Raw genomic sequence first — 18,004 nt, 5'->3', positions numbered from 1 at the left:
CAGCAGCAGCCGCGGCGGCAGCAGCAGCAGCAGCAATAAGCCGGCTTCTGTATGCGGCCGGGCACGTTAACCTTCCAGTAGGGGAATGAGTAGGCTTTTTGCACACGCATTGCAAAGAGTAGGGAGTGCGCTGCTGGTGGAGACTCCGGTGTGCTGGGGAAGAAGGTGGCTCTCTCTCGAGGAGGGAGACCCACCATGTCCAGCGGCGTCCTGCGTCCGGGCTAGGGTTGCCAGCTCTAAATGAGGAAATAGCGGGAGATTTATTTTTTGAGAGGGCAGGTTTTGTGGAGGGGAAGGACTATGGCAGGGTGCAATACTGTCAACCCTCCCAAACTGCCTGGAGGTCAGTTGTAACCGTGGAAAGTCTCCAGGCCTCGCCTGGAAGTTGGCAAGCCTAGTCAGGTTGCCGAGTAGCACTTGCTCCCCAGCATCAATTAATTGGGGGGAGGGGCTTGCAGAAAACGGGTGCTTGAAGACCGCCGAGGCTACCCCGAGGGTGCATGCCCAGGGTCAGCAAATGAAACAGGAATCTTGTGGCCCCCTTAAGACCAATAAAATGGGATTGTACTGCCACGGGACACATTGGTGCGGAAATACGTTTTGTATCAACCCACCCTTGATTCTATACTGAGGAGGATAAAAACCAACTCTTGCTTGGCCTGTTAAGAGGACCTGAAAGAGTAGCACCACTTTCCCCACAGTAAATTTGAGCAGGAGCCTGGTGTCTGGATATCAAGGGTTGGTTGTTCTGCTTGGGAATGCAAGAGATTGCACTTAGGTCACCTGTTCCAGCAACCCATGCATTACAGTCCTGTGTGTGTTTATTTGGTAGTGAGTCCCCTTGAGTTTGGTAGAGCTTACTCTTAATTAAGCATGTATAGACTGCAGACATGGACTGATTCTGCACTTACTTTCTTTTTTCCATTGTGGATCCTGCTGAATTGAGATAGATTTGAACTCCAGTCTTCCTGTATGTCCCCCTTCCCCAACTGAAACAAAGTGTTCTGCACTGATTGGGGAAGCTCAGAAGGGGGGAGGGAGCCAAGCACAGCAGGAGTCTCTTTTCTTGAAGGGGCAGGGCGAGGGGAAGAAGCAAATCTCTGCTGAGAGAAGGTCAGGCTTCTGGAGTGCAGACACTTTAAGACAAGCCTTGCAAACAGGTACCTGGAAGACTCTGAACTGATATTCTGGCTAATCAGGGAAGACTGCTTTGCTACAGCGTTGGAGGCAGGAGGCAGCAAGTTAACTTGCAAAGAGTAGAGAGTTGCACATTTACTCATGGTGTTTTTTTGAAATATCAAAGCTTATATCCACTCCAGGATATCGTGGAGGAACGGTAGGGTCACTACAAATCAATCATGAATGTTGCCGAGGGAAAATTTAAAGTGCACCAAATCAAAATGCAAATTGAATTCAGTGTAGACAGGAGGGATTCATTTGAATTGGGACTGGGTAAACAAGCCCGGTGCAGTGCTTCCCTCGCTGGAACATGCCACCACTGAATACATGGAGAAGAATAGAGAATGGCACATTCATGGTTTTATTCTTTTTATTGTATTTTAAACTGAATATTAATATCTTGCAAACTGCCCTGAGTCTGGTCACAAAAAGGGGAGGTCTATAAACTAAATAATAAAATCAACCTCAGTGATAGAATTAATAAGGTTAAAAGCTGCCTCTTCCTTATAGTTAGAAGTCTTAGGGGTAGGGGCTTGGCCAGTGTCTAGGCCAGGCTTTCTCAGCGAGAGTTTTGTGACACATTGGGGTTTCTTGATTGCCCTGGAAGGGTTTCCCGAATGGGTGGGAATTAATGTTTTATATATTAAATATTTAAAATATTGCAGGTGATATGACCATATGTAGCCAATGATGGGCCTGCAGGGGGTAGGAAGGGGAGGAGCCTGCAATCTGTTTTTTCATTTCTCCAGTTGAATGAAGACGTGGCAAATACCATTAAAAAGCATCCATTATCAAGAGAGCCAGCTTAGAGTAGTTAAGAGTGGCGGCCTCTAATTTGGAGAAATGGGTTTGTTTCCTCACTCTTCCACATGCAGCCAGCTGGATGACCTTGGGTCACAGTTTTCTCAGAGCTCTCTCAGATTCACCTATCTCACCAGGTGTCTGTTGTGGGGAGAGGAAGGTAGGTGACTATAAGCCACTTTGAGACTTCTTCAGATATTAAAAAGTGAGGTACAAAAAAACCCCCAGCATTGGCTTTGCATTATCAGATTTCTGTTCTGAGTTGCCAATTATGTTCTTCGGTATGTCAACTTTTTGCTCTCCTTTTTCATAACACTTAAGTTTCCACTAACACTAAGTTTGCTCCTACTGAGCAAAGTTATTTTTTTGTTTATTAAACTATAACCCACTTTTCTTTTGGGCTCAAGTTTGAAGCCCTCCTCCAATATAAGGAATGTTCCTCCAAATCAAGTTGGTTTTCCATCGGCAAAAGAAACAGTTAAGTTGGAAGGATGCTACTTGGGGATGCTAATTGGATCCACCCCAGTATTATCTGTCAGAAACACAATTTTCATCTCCATTGCTTTACGAAGCTACTGAAAGCTGGAAATAAACGTAGTGGTTTTATTAAAGTTCCTCACTGTGGGTGTGATCCAACCAGCTTTTTGTTCAATTTCACCTATATCCCTTCCTTATTTCACCTTGCATATCACTTGGCTTGTGTCCATGCATGCCCCATTATCCATAACACAGCCAGCTTGAGCAGTGGCCTCTAATATGGAGAACCGGGTTTGATTTGCCACTCCTCCACATGCACTTGGATAAGTGACCTTAGGCCAGTTAGAGTTCTCTCAGAGCTTTCTCACCCTTGCCTACCTCATAGGGTGTTGGTTGTTGGGAGAGGAAGGGCAGACAATTGTAAGTCACTTTGAGAGTCCTTCAGATAGTAAAAAGCAGGGGAAAAAAAAAAAACAGCTCGCTTTTCTTGGGTCTCTTTTTCCCCCCGCCAGCTGAAAAGCTAGCTGAATGCAACCCTGTATTTCTAAATGTCGGCCTTTATTGACTTGTACTTGTTCACAGTTGTATATTAATTAAAAAATGTAATACATAGTGAAAGACAAATGTTTTAATTTTCCTTATTGCTAACAGATTTTTGAAGGTTATGTCAAAATAACTCGGGATCTTCTCGAGAGATCAGGAGACTCGTGCACTGATGGGGACAAATGATAATAGAATCCTGGTTACTAATAAATCAGTTCATACATAGCAAGGGGCCTGCTACAGAAGAGCCCATGGAAGATTAATGACCTGACAGGAAAAATTGACATTGCCATGTTAATCTGTCAAGGTTTTATAACCAAGAGTTTTTAGGCAGAGTACAACTTTGTAGTTTTCAGATGAAATGCCGCTTTATATGTGACACTTTTTGGAAAAAACGTTTCTCAACTTGCTTCTGTCGGCACAAAAGGACCTTAGCTTGGTACCACCAGCCCACATCCTGTGTGGTTTTGCACACTGATATAGCTTGTTTCTGTGTTTTATACTTTGTTGGAGATTAGTCTCTGCCTGTATCACCTATGTGATCAGCAAAACATAATCTTGTTTAAAAGGTTTAGAAAGTGGGGGTGGGGATGCCACCCTAAGGGAGCAGAGCAGGCTTTCTCGGCCAGGGTTTCCTGGTGACCCTATAAGGGTTTCCTAAATGGGTGGGAGTTAATTAATTTTTTTATATATATATCTTAGATTTCTTAAACATTTATTGGGTGATATGACTATATGGTCATGTTGACCTTCCCTCCCACCTGGCCAGTGACCGGCTTGGAAGGAAGGGGAAGGGCTCCAAGTGGGCATGTACATAGCTATGGTTCTGTACAATCGCACCACTTCTGGGTTTGTTTGTTTTTTGAAGCCTGAAGAATGTTTCAGAGGTTTCTCAATGATAAAAAAGTTGAAAAGACTGGACTAGAGGTTCCCCAACCTTTTTTGAGCCTGCATGATTTTTTTGCATTCAGATTCAGGCCTACGGGCACAGCCACAAAATGGCTGTCAAAAGTGGCAGAGCTAGCTACAAAATGTCAAGGAGGGAGGTTATGCTGTTCATAACGCTAATAGTAACGCTTCTGGAGAGCCAGTTTGGTGTAGTGGTTAGGAGTGCGGACTTCTAATCTGGCATGCCAGGTTCGATTCTGTGCTCCCCCACATGCAACCAGCTGGGTGACCTTGGGCTCCCCACAGCCCTGATAAAACTGTTCTGACCGGGCAGTGATATCAGGGCTCTCTCAGCCTCACCCACCCCACAGGGTGTCTGTTGTGGGGAGAGGAAAGGGAAGGCGACTGTAAGCCGCTTTGAGCCTCCTTCGGGTAGGGAAAAGCGGCATATAAGAACCAACTCTTCTTCTTCTTCTTCTTCTGCATTTCAGACAGAAACTGTTTAACACAGTGCTTTGTAAAACAAACATTGTTGAAAATTCTCTCTTACCTACACTTCCAATCATGGCGCCAACTGCTGTGGAAACAACTTTAAAAAAAAATCTGTGCAACCAAGGAGATCCCCAGTGGCCAATCAGGAACTCTGCTTGGAAAAAAGACCCACCCACTTTCTCAAAACACTTGGTAGGCAACTGGGAAGATTTTCATGGGTGCCAGGGCTCCCGAAGAACCATGTTGGAGATCTCTAGTATAGACAGTTAAAAATAATTAGCCCATTAAAACACCTTTCAGACAACAATCCTACCAAGTAGATTAGTTGGGTTCCTATCTGTCATGCAGTTATTAGGTGTACCAGGCCTGACTCAGGAGAAACAGTTAACCTCTGCCCTTTGAGTGTCTTCATTCTCCTTGAAACATTCCAGGGTTCATAGAGACATGAGTCTTCAGGATTTCAGTAACATTTATCATAAGAGTGTACCTCCCGGCCATAAGGGCCCTGTAGACCAAGTACAGCAGACCTCAGAACTCTGGTTTTTCAAAGTTCAGGGAAGGAATGTCAGTTTACCAAGTAGATGGTGTTCATGGTTGGTTTCCATTCTGTTGCTTGCCCCCACAAAAATATTGTTCAAGGCAGCTAACAAAACTCAAAACATACCAGTGAACTAACATTAAAAGTGCCAAGCACAACAATTAAAAGAGAAAAAAAACCCTCATTACAACCACCCATTGATCTGAGCTGAGAGAGAGCTGGAACCAAAATAAAAATAGCAGAAATTAGAACAAGATCTATCTGTCTTGCCACAGCCAGATGCTGCCACTCCCACTGAGCCCCTCGAGGGCACTCCTGACCCCGCACTCCCAGTTGAGACTCCCGATCCAGATCCCCTGCCTGGGCCCAGATCCCCTGCCTGGGCATGGCCTGGAGCCCTGGCAGAGCACAAGTAGTAGCAGTCCAGCTATGCTGAGACCCAGCTCTACATTCCAGGGTATGTTGGGCCTCGGGATACGTCACCTCTCAGCTTGGACGACTCATCGGAGTAGCAACACAGCCTGACCCAGGCCAAGACCCCAGTAAACCTGCAGGAGGCAACAGTTATCAGGAGATGAACACACTTGGCAGCTCACTGTCAAAGTAGATGGGGCCCAGCTGCACTTCTTTCCGCTGATGAGGTTTAGCTCCATCTGCAGGCCCTCTGGCTGAGGGCTGTCCTATCTGGCTTCTGGCTACATCAGAAGGGCCTTGAGGCAAGGTCCATCATGGGTGCAACATGTGCGTTCCCTGCCTGTCTTCCCAGACAACAACTTGTTCCAGTGTGCTTCGGCGAAGCTCTGCCTGCCTGACTCTTGACTACACTCCTGGCTCCAGACTCTAGGCTTTGGTTCCTATGCTCTCAGCTTTAGACTTACGGCTTGGCTTCTGACTTCATCCCTGGCTTCTGACTACGGTTTGGCTTTGACTGTTTCTCTGGCTCCTGACCCTGGCTTGGCTTGACTTCACTCCCCACCCCGCTTGCTGTGAACTCTGACACCCTTGGTTCCCAGCCTCGTTTACTGGACTTTGCTAAACTCTCTACACCAGCATAACCACCCAGCTGTGCAGGTGCAGCCCGGCAGGACAGCACAATATCCCAACGACTAAATGCTATAAGGTCAGGATTTTGCCCTGGTGCCTAAACATCAACAATGATGATAAAGTTCCAAAGTGAACTTTGCAGTGGAGATTATTACAAAAATTACATTCTTTGAGGCCCATAGCCTAATGAAAATAAAAAGTGATGAAATATGAAAAGAAAATAAGGCATCAAAAGAGAGTGAGACAATAGTAATAAATAAAAATAAATTAACTATAGAAAATGGATCAGTAAAAAAGGCAACTTTTGTCCATCTTTGCAGTATCAAAGGAAACTTTTGTCCATCTGTAATTAAAGACTCATCCTGACTGTGCTTAAAATCAGCCTGAAACCATATTGAAACATATCTAGCAGTTTGAAAGAGGCCCAGACTAAATATACACCATCTGGGGTGATATTAATTCAAAGAAAATGTTTAATTTTTTTCTTAAATGAAACTTTTATCAGATAATACATCCTTTAATTTCTACATTTATCAAATCTAATACACTCACATGTTAAAATTAATTCATTTATGATGCTTGGAGCCATGGGTATTTGTTGTTGGGGGCGGGTTTGGAGGTTAGGAAACTCCTGAAGATTTTGGGATGGTGCCTGGGGAGGACAGGGATGTCAGTGGAGTACTATGCCTTAGAATCAACTGTCCAAAGCATCTATTTTCTCCAGTGGAACTGACCTCTGTAGTTTGGAAATTAGCTGCAATTCAAGAGCATCTCCAGGTCCCTGCAGGCTGGCATCCTTAGATGCTGTTGTCTTAGCCCCCACCTAAAATTATTATTCAAATACTAGAAATTAAGCCCATTTTATGTCTGAATAAAATGGGCGCTAGCAGACAGGAGCAGAATAAAAGGTGGCTTACCGTTGAGCGGGTGGGCTCCCTGGTGGCGTCTTCTGGCTGGCGGCCATTTTCTTTACGGAGGCGGCGTGTGCCGGGCTGCTAGGGGCCTGGGGAGGTGTTTTCTCCCTTCCCCCCCCCCGATTTGGAAAAAAGCTCCCCAGGCCCCGGGGAAGGCGCTCCGGGGAAGACGCCGCTCCGCCGGCCGGGAGGAGGCGGCCAGGCCCCCCCGCCCCCCGAGGCCATCCCAAGCCTCCTCCCGGCCGGCGGAGCAGCCTGGCGGCGTCTACGACGCCACGAGGCCGCTCCGCCGGCCGGGAGGAGGCGGCCAGGCCCACCCGCCGCCCCGAGGCTCTTCCAAGCCTCCTCCCGGCCGGCGGAGCGGGTGAGCGGTCGGCCGCGCAGCCTTCTCCCGGCCGGCGGAGCGGCCTCGCGGCGTCTACGACGCCGCTCCGCCGCTCCGCCGGCCGGGAGAAGGCTGCGTGGCCGACCGCTCACCCGTGGCTGTCTGCGCGGCTCGGCTGAAGCAGACAATGGGGAGCCGCACTTCGCACGGCTCCCCATTGGCTGCTTGGGGCGGGATGGACACTTGGAGGGGCCAATCAGGAGCCGCTTCGCGGCTCCTGATTGTCCCCTCCGAGTTTTTATCCTGGACAGGGCCCGCCCTAACTCCTCCCACTGTGCCCTTACTGCTTTATTCAGTCCGTGGCGCTCCGCGCCACGGGGCTGTTTAAAGATACTCGATAGGAAAAGAGAGAGATCTATAAACAGGCAGTAAACCTGGACAGTTAACACACAATACCAGTGACAAAATAAATAAGAGCCTCTTGTGGCGCAGAGTGTTAAGGCAGCCGTCTGAAAGCTTTGCCCACGAGGTTGGGAGTTCAATCCCAGCAGCCGGCTCAAGGTTGACTCAGCCTTCCATCCTTCCGAGGTTGGTCAAATGAGTACCCAGCTTGCTGGGGGGTAAACGGTAATGACTGGGGAAGGCACTGGCAAACCACCCCGTATTGAGTCTGCCATGAAAACGCTAGAGGGCGTCACCCCAAGGGTCAGACATGACTCAGTGCTTGCACAGGGGATACCTTTACCTTTACCTTACCAGTGACAAAATATTTTTTAGTCTACTCATTATTATAGGTGTAGAGAATCTTATTTTCTTTAAATAATCACAACTAGAAGTTTTATTCAGAAGATCACAACAGGCTCTTCAGGAAAGTCTTAAAGGTTTGGAGCAGCAGGGCATAAATCATATAGTCACAAAATAAATTATTCTACAGCCACTGGAATCTGAAACTTTTTGATCTGGGCATGCAGAAAATGGCAGAAGATCTATTATAATAGCGCAGAGTCACATCTCTTGCAATACATCTCTTCTTTTGTAAGTTGGTGGTATTGCACTGATACTACTTTAGTGCAATCTGATTAGAGCGAGATCTGTTTTGGTTTGTTTTTATTAGAGCCCCAACAAACATCTTGTTTCTGTCTTCCATGGTAGAGAATGTGATCTTTTACGCTCACTATCAAGAACTGCACAGTCACTGGAGTTGGCTTATTTGTGTTGCTAGGTACATGAGGGATCCAATAAGCTTGTTCAATCTGCAAATTAATATCAGATGGAAGCTACAAAAGCTCATTAAAAAACTTTTCTTTAAATTATAGTTGCTTTAGCCAGCCCATCTTATCAGGCTCTTCTGAAAAACCAAGGACATGAAGGTTAAATCAGCAAGATAAATTTTCGACCTGGGATATCCGGCTGAACAAGATGTTCTACAGAAGCTCAGACTTCTGTTTCATGATCCCCAGTTTGAACTTCTAAAGGAGCTGGTTTGGACTCTTATCTGTTGAATTTGTATACCAGTACATGCAGCCAAATTAAGGCCTGACCCATGGTGGCCACAGCTGGTTTTCCTGCACCTGCTTAATATTGATTCTGTGAAAGCTTAAGGAGGTGGTGGGTTACAGTGGATGAGCGATAGGGTTGTGAGTGCAGGGGGTTGGACTAGATGACCCATAAGGTCCCTTCCAACTCTATTATTCTATGATTCTATGATTGTCCAGCCAATCTGGAATGGCCACGGGAAAGCCTTAGAAGAGGCTTCTCTGTGCAGTCATAAGCACTTCTTGGCACAATTCATGTGCAGGTGGCTATAAAGAAAATGAGCCATTGCCCGAATGGTGGTAGGCATGAATGACTTAACACAAACTACCCCTAAAAGAAGTCACTAGCTTGTTACAGGGATGACCATGAACCAACTCAAAGAAGCAGTCAGAGCCAGGGGCACATGGCAAAGACTTTCCTATAGAATCGCCAAGGGTCGGACACGACTGAACGGATGACATCAGCAGCAGCAGCAGCAGCTTGTCACATAGATCAGCTATTTAAATAAGCTAGTTTGACCCAAGATTGGTTGTGCTGTGTATTTATGGGTGGTCCTGTGGTCTGTCGATGCATGATCTAGCACAGTCTTACTTCCAGTATAAATTTTTTTTAAAAATTATACACTTAATGGGTCTTTTTAAGTGTCTATTGTAGAATGAGGATGCTGTGAAGTAAGCACCAAAATCTAGGATACAAAAATCCTGGAATCTTTTTTTTGTAATAAATCTAATTCGTGTAAAAAGGTCAAGTTGAATTCGTTCATCTTTCTTTAGTGGCATCCATTTTGCTCTACCTAAAGAATGGTTTGCCACACTATCAAACTCTCCAGTGATAACTGTTTTGTTCTTGATGTTTCATAATTACATTCTATAAGAATATATTATCATTTTAATACCCATTGCTCATCGCCTATTAATCTTTTAAATAATAATGCCCTACTTCCTTCATCATGTAATCCTTCCTTAATTTTAAATACCATTCTTTCAGAGATAATTGCAGTGATACCTTTTGTCTTTGCCAAAGCTTTAAAAAAAAAAACCCAAAAAACTATCCTTTATTCACTAATTTCTTATACTTTTCAGGTTCCTTTTAAAAATGGATGTCTTGATGAAATATATATGTTCCTTTTAATAGTTCTACAGAATTCTTTTTAATGAACTATTGAATCCCTTAACATTTCAAATCCATTGTTAATGGTAAGATGCGTTATATTTATTAATTAATAAGCTAAGAGCAAAAATTCATAGTTGAAATGTTGTGGGTTTTTATTGTGCTATGCAGTTCCCATTGACTTTTAGGTACCCTTTCCCTTTCCAACATTAAAAGTAAAGGTATCCCCTGTGCAAGCACCGAGTCATGTCTGACTCTTGGGGTGACGTCCTCTAGTGTTTTCTTGGCAGACTCAATACAGGGTGGTTTGCCAGTGCCTTCCCCAGTCATTGCCGTTTTACCCCCCAGCAAGCTGGGTACTCATTTTACCAACCTCAGAAGGATGGAAGGCTGAGTCAACCTTGAGCCGGCTGCTGGGATCGAATTCCCAGCCTCATAGTCAGAGTTTCAGACAGCATGTCTGCTGCCTTACCACCCTGCGCCACAGGATTCCAACATTATATATCCTTAATAAATTGCTTTCAGTTTCTCAATGTATTGCAACTCCTTTCCCCTTATACTTTAAAATGCTTCATGGTCATAATACCTGAAGAACCACATCTTCTAGTATGAATCTGAAGGTGCTTTGTTTGTGCTCCTTCTAGAAGCTTCTGCTTTTGGGTGCAATCTTGTGAAGTAATTCATTATCATCATGTTGGATCAGTTTTAGTCATAAGGACAACTCTTTGATCTTATTTACTTATTTCATTTCTGCCTTGCTTTTTTTCTCAATCAGAACCCAAAGTGGCTCACATTGTTCTTCTTTCGTCCCTTTTATCCACACAGCAACCTTGTGAGCTAAGTTAAGCAGAGAGTGTGTTACTCTCTCAAGGTCACCCAGCAAGCTTCCATAGTAGAGTGGGTGTTGGAACTGCAACCAACAAGTAATTTGGTGAAGTCAGCCTTGAAGGGCTGTTGTTTACCTGTTTAAGCAGCTATGTCTGTGTGCTCACGAGTGGTGCCAGGTGGCCAGAGCTGAACAAAATTTAGCAACAGGTTTAGTGATTTGGGGGGATTCATCAGACAGTAATTTATTGATAATGTCTGTGTTATGTGTTACAGTTCGTCTTAACTTTTGCTTTACAAAGGGATGGATGAACTGAGCTCGGGCCTCGGCATAGAAAGGACAGTACAGAAAAACGTGTTCAAGATCTTCTACCTGGCCAGAATTACAGGGGCATGTTCTCTCGGGGAAGGGGATCCTTTTATATCTCCCTTCCAATAATGCTGAGGGAAGTGCCATGCACCTAGCCAGGGTAAAGGCTCTTCTGTGAGTGTTACTTTCCAGAGTAAAAAGATATGGGGTGGGAAAAAGAATATGTCTGTTACTGAGCAGTGGCCTAAAGATGGGGGAACTAGAAAGGTCCGCTTGCCGCTCAGTATCCTGAATTATTTGTTTTATCATTTTTTTTAGCTGAGTCCATACCTGCCAATAGTAAAGCACATGAGGAAAAGCCAAGACATTTAATCTTATGTCTAACCGCCACTAGCCAGCTAGATTGAAAGCTATCCTCTAAACACTGGGTCCAGTAAGAATTGAGCTGAGGCTCTCACAATTTCTATTTTATAAAGTTATTCTTATGATCTTGTTAAGTTAATATTGTTATAATGTTATTACTGTTACTGTTACCTGTTACCATATGTTAATTGCATCCTTTACTGTTTTCTGTAAACCGCCCTGAGCCCTCGGGGAGGGCGGTATATAAATATAATAATAAATAAATAATAATAAATATCACCCAATAAATGTTTAACAATTTTTTAAAAATTAAAAATTCATTAACTCCCACCCATTTGGAAAACCCTTCCATGGCTATCAAGAAACCCCAGGGTTTTACAAAACGCTGGTTGATAAGGCCTACGCTAAGCTATCTCAATTTCTGTTATTCTGGTAAAATAAGAACTTGCTGTTGAAATTAGCCATTCCTGCAGAAATACAAGTAACCTGTCACCTTCCACAGACTCTAATTTTTATACTGACCTAGCTAAATTTATCTTAAAAATGAGTTTTCAGCTGTTCAAACATAATTCCTGTACAGTAATCGTGATTCTCAACTTTGGCTTTAACTAATAATTCAAAGTCCTTGCGCAGTAATTTCCCCTCTACGTTGTTCAAATATATCAAATCTTTAATATATGTTTTCATTTAAAGCGTTTAATTTCAATGATGAGATGTCCCTAAATCTATTACAGTACTCATTTCCTGATCTTTCTTGCTTCCTGTTATTTCATAGCGCCTCTTACCACTGGTGGTTCTGTAGATCCGACAGATTTATAATGCATAGGTAAAGGTAAAGGTATCCCCTGTGCAAGCATCAGGTCATGTCTGACCCTTGGGGTGATGCCCTCTAGTGTTTTCATGGCAGACTCAATACGGGGTGGTTTGCCAGTGCCTTCCCCAGTCATTACCGTTTACCCCCTGCAGCAAGCTAGGTACGGACCTCAGAAGGATGGAAGGCTGAGCCAACCTTGAGCCGGCTGCTTGGATCAAACTCCCAGCCTCATGGGCAGAGCTTTCAGACTGCATGTCTGCTGCCTTACCACTCTGCGCCACAAGTGGCTCTTCTATAATGCATACACGTGACTAAAGTGTGTTTATGGTCATTGAAGACTACTAAGACAGTATAAATAAAATAATATATGCAAAACCTTGGTAACAGCGGCAATCCTGTGCTCAGTACCCTACAAATAAGAATGCCGAAGCTAAAGTTAATTTCAGTTCACATCTAAAGGAAGATGGTTGGTTGCAATAGTCACCCTTTAAATAATGAAAATCATTCCATTGGTAAACAGAGGTTTACAATGCCAATGATCATAAATCTAGTATATTAATTATAAAAAGTACAGCCCACAATATTAGTAGAATGTCACATCGCAAGTGAAATAGCACAGGTCATAGTGTTAATGCATTGTGAGAAAATGTTCCAACAATAATAAAAGATTATAAGCAATAATAACTACAGTAATCACTGTTTCAATAATTTATAAGCAAAGTTAATCCCAACAATATTTTGCTTGCCTGCTTGTTCCCATTCCTTTTTCTGCTTCCTTCTCTCGTTCCCACCCCCCCCCCGCTTGTCTACTTGTATCGGTCCCCCCTGTGTTCTGTGTTTCTTCCTTTCCTCCCCCAGGAGCCTCCCCAAGGGAGAACTCTGGATGAGTTGTACAGTGGCTGCCACCATCACTGGACCTGGCTGAATTGTTTGTGGTAGCCTCTGCTGGGCCTTTCTGAGTTTTGTTCATACTAATTTTTGGTGGCGGCTGCCAGGTTGGTCATCAATGATGATTCCTCCATCAGAGGATGTGACACAGCAAGAGGATGGGATCTTTTCCATTACTAGTTTGGCCTTCATGTCCATCCCTCCTCCCCTTCACAGCTTTGTTTCACAGAATCCAAGTACTAGAAGACTAGAGTTGTGGTTGCCTAGCAACTCCCCCAAATGACCCTGAGATCTCAGAATCTATTCTCAGTGGGAATTCTTTTCTTAAAACTACATGTGATTCTATTATCATTGTTTTTTTATTTTTAAATTTCTCAGGTTTGTGCAAACCTGAGACTTCTTTCAGGTTTGTAGTGAAATTTCCTGTCTGCAACAGGCACCGTTTTGTGAATTTTTTGATCCACACTGTAATGGCCAGAAGATTTCCCCTATTAATATACTTACTTTACACTGTAATAAAACATTTTAACACATGAATACTGTCGCCACAATTTAACAAAAGCCTATAGAAACAATTCTATGCACATACACAGAAGAATAAATTCCAATTTAATTTGGTGGCCTTCACTTTGTTGGAAGCAAAGGCTGTACGAATTCACAGAATTCCAACTGATATCATATTGTACAAGGTCACAGGAAGGACACCCTCTGTCATTGTTAGCAAAAAGTACTTCTCTGTCAACGATTGCCTGGGGGAAAATACACAAGACAACTAGAGAGCAAGGCAATCAATCAGTAGAAAAAACTGGGTTACTCTCTGTTTGGTGGACACCAGCCAGCTACTCCATCTTCATTCAGGTGTATAAAAAGAAAACACTATTGTGCAGATGATGATGTAACACTGTTTAGATTGACCTTGTTTGTTTACCAAAGGTTTCTAAATTATGGAAATACATTCAATTCCCATGGTCTATGAAGTTCTTCCATGTTCCCAATGAAGTTTAATGGAGCTTTGCTGTGTCCCCAGATAAATCCACCCCCAGATAAATCCAGCACAGCCCCAGATAAATCCAGCACAGAGCTTCCCACTGTATGCCCCAATGGTAGCCAAGGGAAACCTGGCTGTGACCTTGTACAAGCTGAGAGACAGCTTGGTGCAGCAGTTAAGAGCACTGGCCTTTCATCTGGAGTACCAGTTTTGATTCTCCATTCCTCCACATTAAGGTGACCAGATTGTCCCACTTTTGGAGGGACATCTGGGGTACCTGGCAAATTGTACTTATGTTGAAATCTAAAAATATATATATTACAATACTATTTTTGTGTTCTATGCATTCTATGAAACTTTTTGTTGCTCCACATAGACCAAATTTTAAATCAACACCCCCCTCCCCCGGTCAATGGTGTCCCGCTTTACCAATGTTAAAATCTGGTCACCTTACTCCACATACAGCCAGCTGTTCTCCTGTTAGGCCCATTATGCATGGCCGCCGAAACGGCAATTTCGGGTCATATGGAAAACGCGGAGGGGGAAGACGCAACACACACCAGTTATGCACGGGGCAGTGCGTGACGGCGGCAAAACCAATAGTAACCGATTATGCACGCGGCGATCCCGGCGCTGCTTCTGGTTGCGCCCTGGTCACCCAGAAGCTGCGCTTTCTTCCGCGTTTCGTGAACACAGCTTTTTCGGCGGCATGCACCGAAACTGTGGCCGGTTGCAGCCGGCACCGTGCATTATCGGTGATTTTAGTCGCCGCCATTCCACCCCGAATGTGCGTTATTCCCCCCCGTGCATAATGGGCCTTAGAGCTGTTCTTGCAGCCTCACCTATCTCATAAGGTGTCTATTGAGGGGAAACGAGAGGTAGGCAATTGTAACCCACTTTGAGACTCTTTCAGGTAGTAAAAAGTAGGATCCAAAAAAACCCAGCTCTTCTTTTTCTCTCTGGCAACAATACTTCTCTGAGACTTGTGGTTCCGAAAGACCTGGAGTCTTCTTTTAACAGTGTGGCTTAGTTCAGGAGATCCTCCAACCCATGGTCAGAAATAAATCAAGAATCAAAAATAAGTGAAAAGTTCACGAGCACCTTCCTTTCTCTCGGCCCTCCTTTTGGTTTTCATTTGGCCACTTAACAATTCCTCTCCAAACCAAGATGAGAAATCATCATTTGAAGAAGATTCCATGTTTGATTTAGAGCAGTGGTTCTCAACCTTCCTAATGCCATGACCCTTTAATGCAGTTCCTCATGTTGTGGTGACCCCCAACCATAAAATTTGGCAAGTGTTCTTTCATAGAAATTCAACCAAAACTGACCAATGGCGTGAAGATCCATTGTTCATGATTGTATATAAATTGGGGTTTTTTTTCGGGGAATCTGTTCAGTTCTGCCTTGTCATGAACCTTGATTCATGCCTGCTTAGTTTCGTTTTCTGAAGCCTGACAAGGTCGGGTGTTGTAAGCCAGGCTCCAAGACACCCCAACTTTCCCAACGGGAGTTGTCTTCTGTGGCTTTATCAATCTGTTTCCGCGACCTTGCCTAGTCTCAACAGAGCTGTAACCGTAGAGATTATATTCCAGCCATCTGGCAAGCCTGTAAACCTTAGCACCTTTGGTGCCCCCCTGGTCTCCCGCCGAAATGCCTTTGTAACCCCTCCCTTATCGAGAGAACCCTATATCCGTTCTGAAATTACTATTGTTCCCTGTTACTATCAAGATCTTTGCTTTGGAGATCTTGACCTGCTTTAGCTGTATGTAGACTCTGTTTAATAAAGCTCTTCTTTTGATTTTCAACTACCTGTTGGATCTCGGATGTGTCTTTATCATGGACTCTGTTAGCTGGGTTCAGTTTGATTCCTGACATGCCTCTTGTCATGCCAAGCTGCGCCACCACCTGGAGCACCCAGCGGGAGACCACACTGCAGGCACTGTTGAAACGGCTGGCGGCCAAGCGCAGGCACCTGGAAGGGGAAGCGGAAACAGTGACAGCATCCCCTCTGGCCAAGCTGCTCGCCCTGTGAAAGGGTCGTTCAACCCCCAAAGGGATCCCAATCCCCAGGTTGAGAACCATTGATTTAGAGGGAGAGAATTGACTATAATTTCCTAATCTGGATCACATCTAACTATGCCAGCCTTTCTCAACTTTTTTACCATTGAGAAACCCCTGAAACATTCGCCAGGCATTGAGCAGCTCTAGAAGTGGTGTGATGCAGAATGTGGTTGGGAAGACTAGCTGGGTACATGCCCACTTGGGGACCTTCCCCTTTCTCCCTCTCCAGGCCCATCATTGGACCATTGGGGCTTTTGACATGACCATACGTGATAAATGTTTAACCATTTTTAAAATATGTAAAAATTAATTAACTCACACCCATTTGGGAGCCCCTTCCAGGGCCATCGTGAAACCCCAGGGGTTTCATGAAGAACTGGTAGAGATAGCCTGAACTATGCACTGGAATGTAAATCAAGAAAGAGGCCATCCACAAGGACTCTATTTTTCTGTAACAAACTAACATAGCAATTCTTCGGGAGTTTTTATTCATGTTTACGGAGCCCATCTACACCATAAAGAGGCTTTTGTGCTTGAAAATCCAGCAGCTTAGTAACTGGTATTTGCTTTCTATGATTGGTTCACTTCCTATTACATCCCTTCAGATGTTTTCTAGAGCTCCACTTAACACCAGGTTTTCCCAGTGCACACGGGAGCATGGCTGCAGTAAAAGGGTCATAAACAACCATGTCTTGTAACTGAGTAAAGGACTCAGTACCATTTTATGCAAGACCCCAACTTTAAAATAAGATTTGTTCCTAAATTTCTAATGTCAAACAAATGCCTTTTGGTGCCTGCCCCGTTTCTTGTGCTACGTACTAATTCTAGGATTATGGATTATTCTCTCCTTGCTGTTTGGCATATACTCAAATAAGTAGGATTTATAATACTTCCACATGATATTTATTGGCTGCTTCATAATGTACCAAAGAAAAAGAAAGGGGGACTTGAAGACTGCTGTTTGCACTGACTGTGTATAGATTAACATCGTGTCATACATTTATTGTATGGAGTAAAATATTGACCGATTAAAGACCATTATATGAATAGCAGTAAGGAGGAATGGTAATTTTTTATACTCCTATTCTTCATAAGCTAGACATCATACGACAAACTGCTCTTATACAGAAAATGATTGATTTATAGGCTGTAATTAGCTTTGGCAAGCCAATTCCACAAATGAAAACAACTAAATGATCAGGTCATAATAAACAACTGCACTTTTATTATTATTATTATATTATTATTATTTGATTTATTTCCCACCACTCCCTAGGAAGGCTTGTGGCCGGTGACAGTTGTCTTAAAAACCCCAATTTAAAACCCCATTAAAAGACATTAAAAATCATAACATAACATGGCGGGAGCCAATCACAATCTACTCCCACCTATCAAGGCGATAGAGAATAGGGGGAGGTGATGTATACTTCAGACTCCCCGGGGGGGGGGGCAACGCTCTACCTCTCAGACCCCAGCCTCAACCATAAACCTGGCGGAAGAGCTCCGTTTTACAGGCCCTGTGGAAAGCTGACAAATCCCACAGGGCCCGCAGCTCACCCAGGAGCTCATTCCACCAGGTGGGGGCCAGGACTGAAAAAGCCCTGGCCCTGGTTGAGACTAGGCATGCTTCTCTAGGGCTGGGAACAACCAATAGATTTCTCCCCGCAGAGCGTAGCGTCCTGCAGGGGACATAGGGCGATAGGTGGTCCCGCAAGTATGTGGGTCCCAACTCGTGTAAAGCCTTAAAGGTTAATACCAAAACCTTGAACCGGATCCGGGCAGCAACTGGCAACCAGTGCAGCTGCCTCAGCACAGGCTGGATGTGGGCCCTTCAAGATGTACCAGTGAGGACCCTATCATCTGCGTTTTGCACTACCTGAAGTTTCCGGATAAAGGACAAGGGTAGGC

The 18,004-nt window shown here is 44.3% G+C and overlaps 1 long non-coding RNA gene across 1 annotated transcript in view; it reads left to right on the top strand.

Annotated features, from left to right (window-relative positions):
- Positions 1-1,092: 1,092 nt before the first annotated feature.
- LOC143829263 (uncharacterized) overlaps positions 1,093-18,004 on the top strand; it is a 34,149-nt gene continuing 17,237 nt past the window's right edge. The window contains exon 1 of the long non-coding RNA XR_013228043.1: positions 1,093-1,336. This is a non-coding gene — a long non-coding RNA (uncharacterized LOC143829263). The remainder of the gene's footprint in view (positions 1,337-18,004) is intronic.

Source organism: Paroedura picta, chromosome 2 (genome assembly GCF_049243985.1).
Source record: "Paroedura picta isolate Pp20150507F chromosome 2, Ppicta_v3.0, whole genome shotgun sequence".
Classification (NCBI taxonomy): domain Eukaryota; kingdom Metazoa; phylum Chordata; class Lepidosauria; order Squamata; family Gekkonidae; genus Paroedura; species Paroedura picta.
The sequence above is the reverse complement of the archived record's forward strand: the minus strand, read 5'-3'. Positions and strand labels throughout refer to the sequence as shown.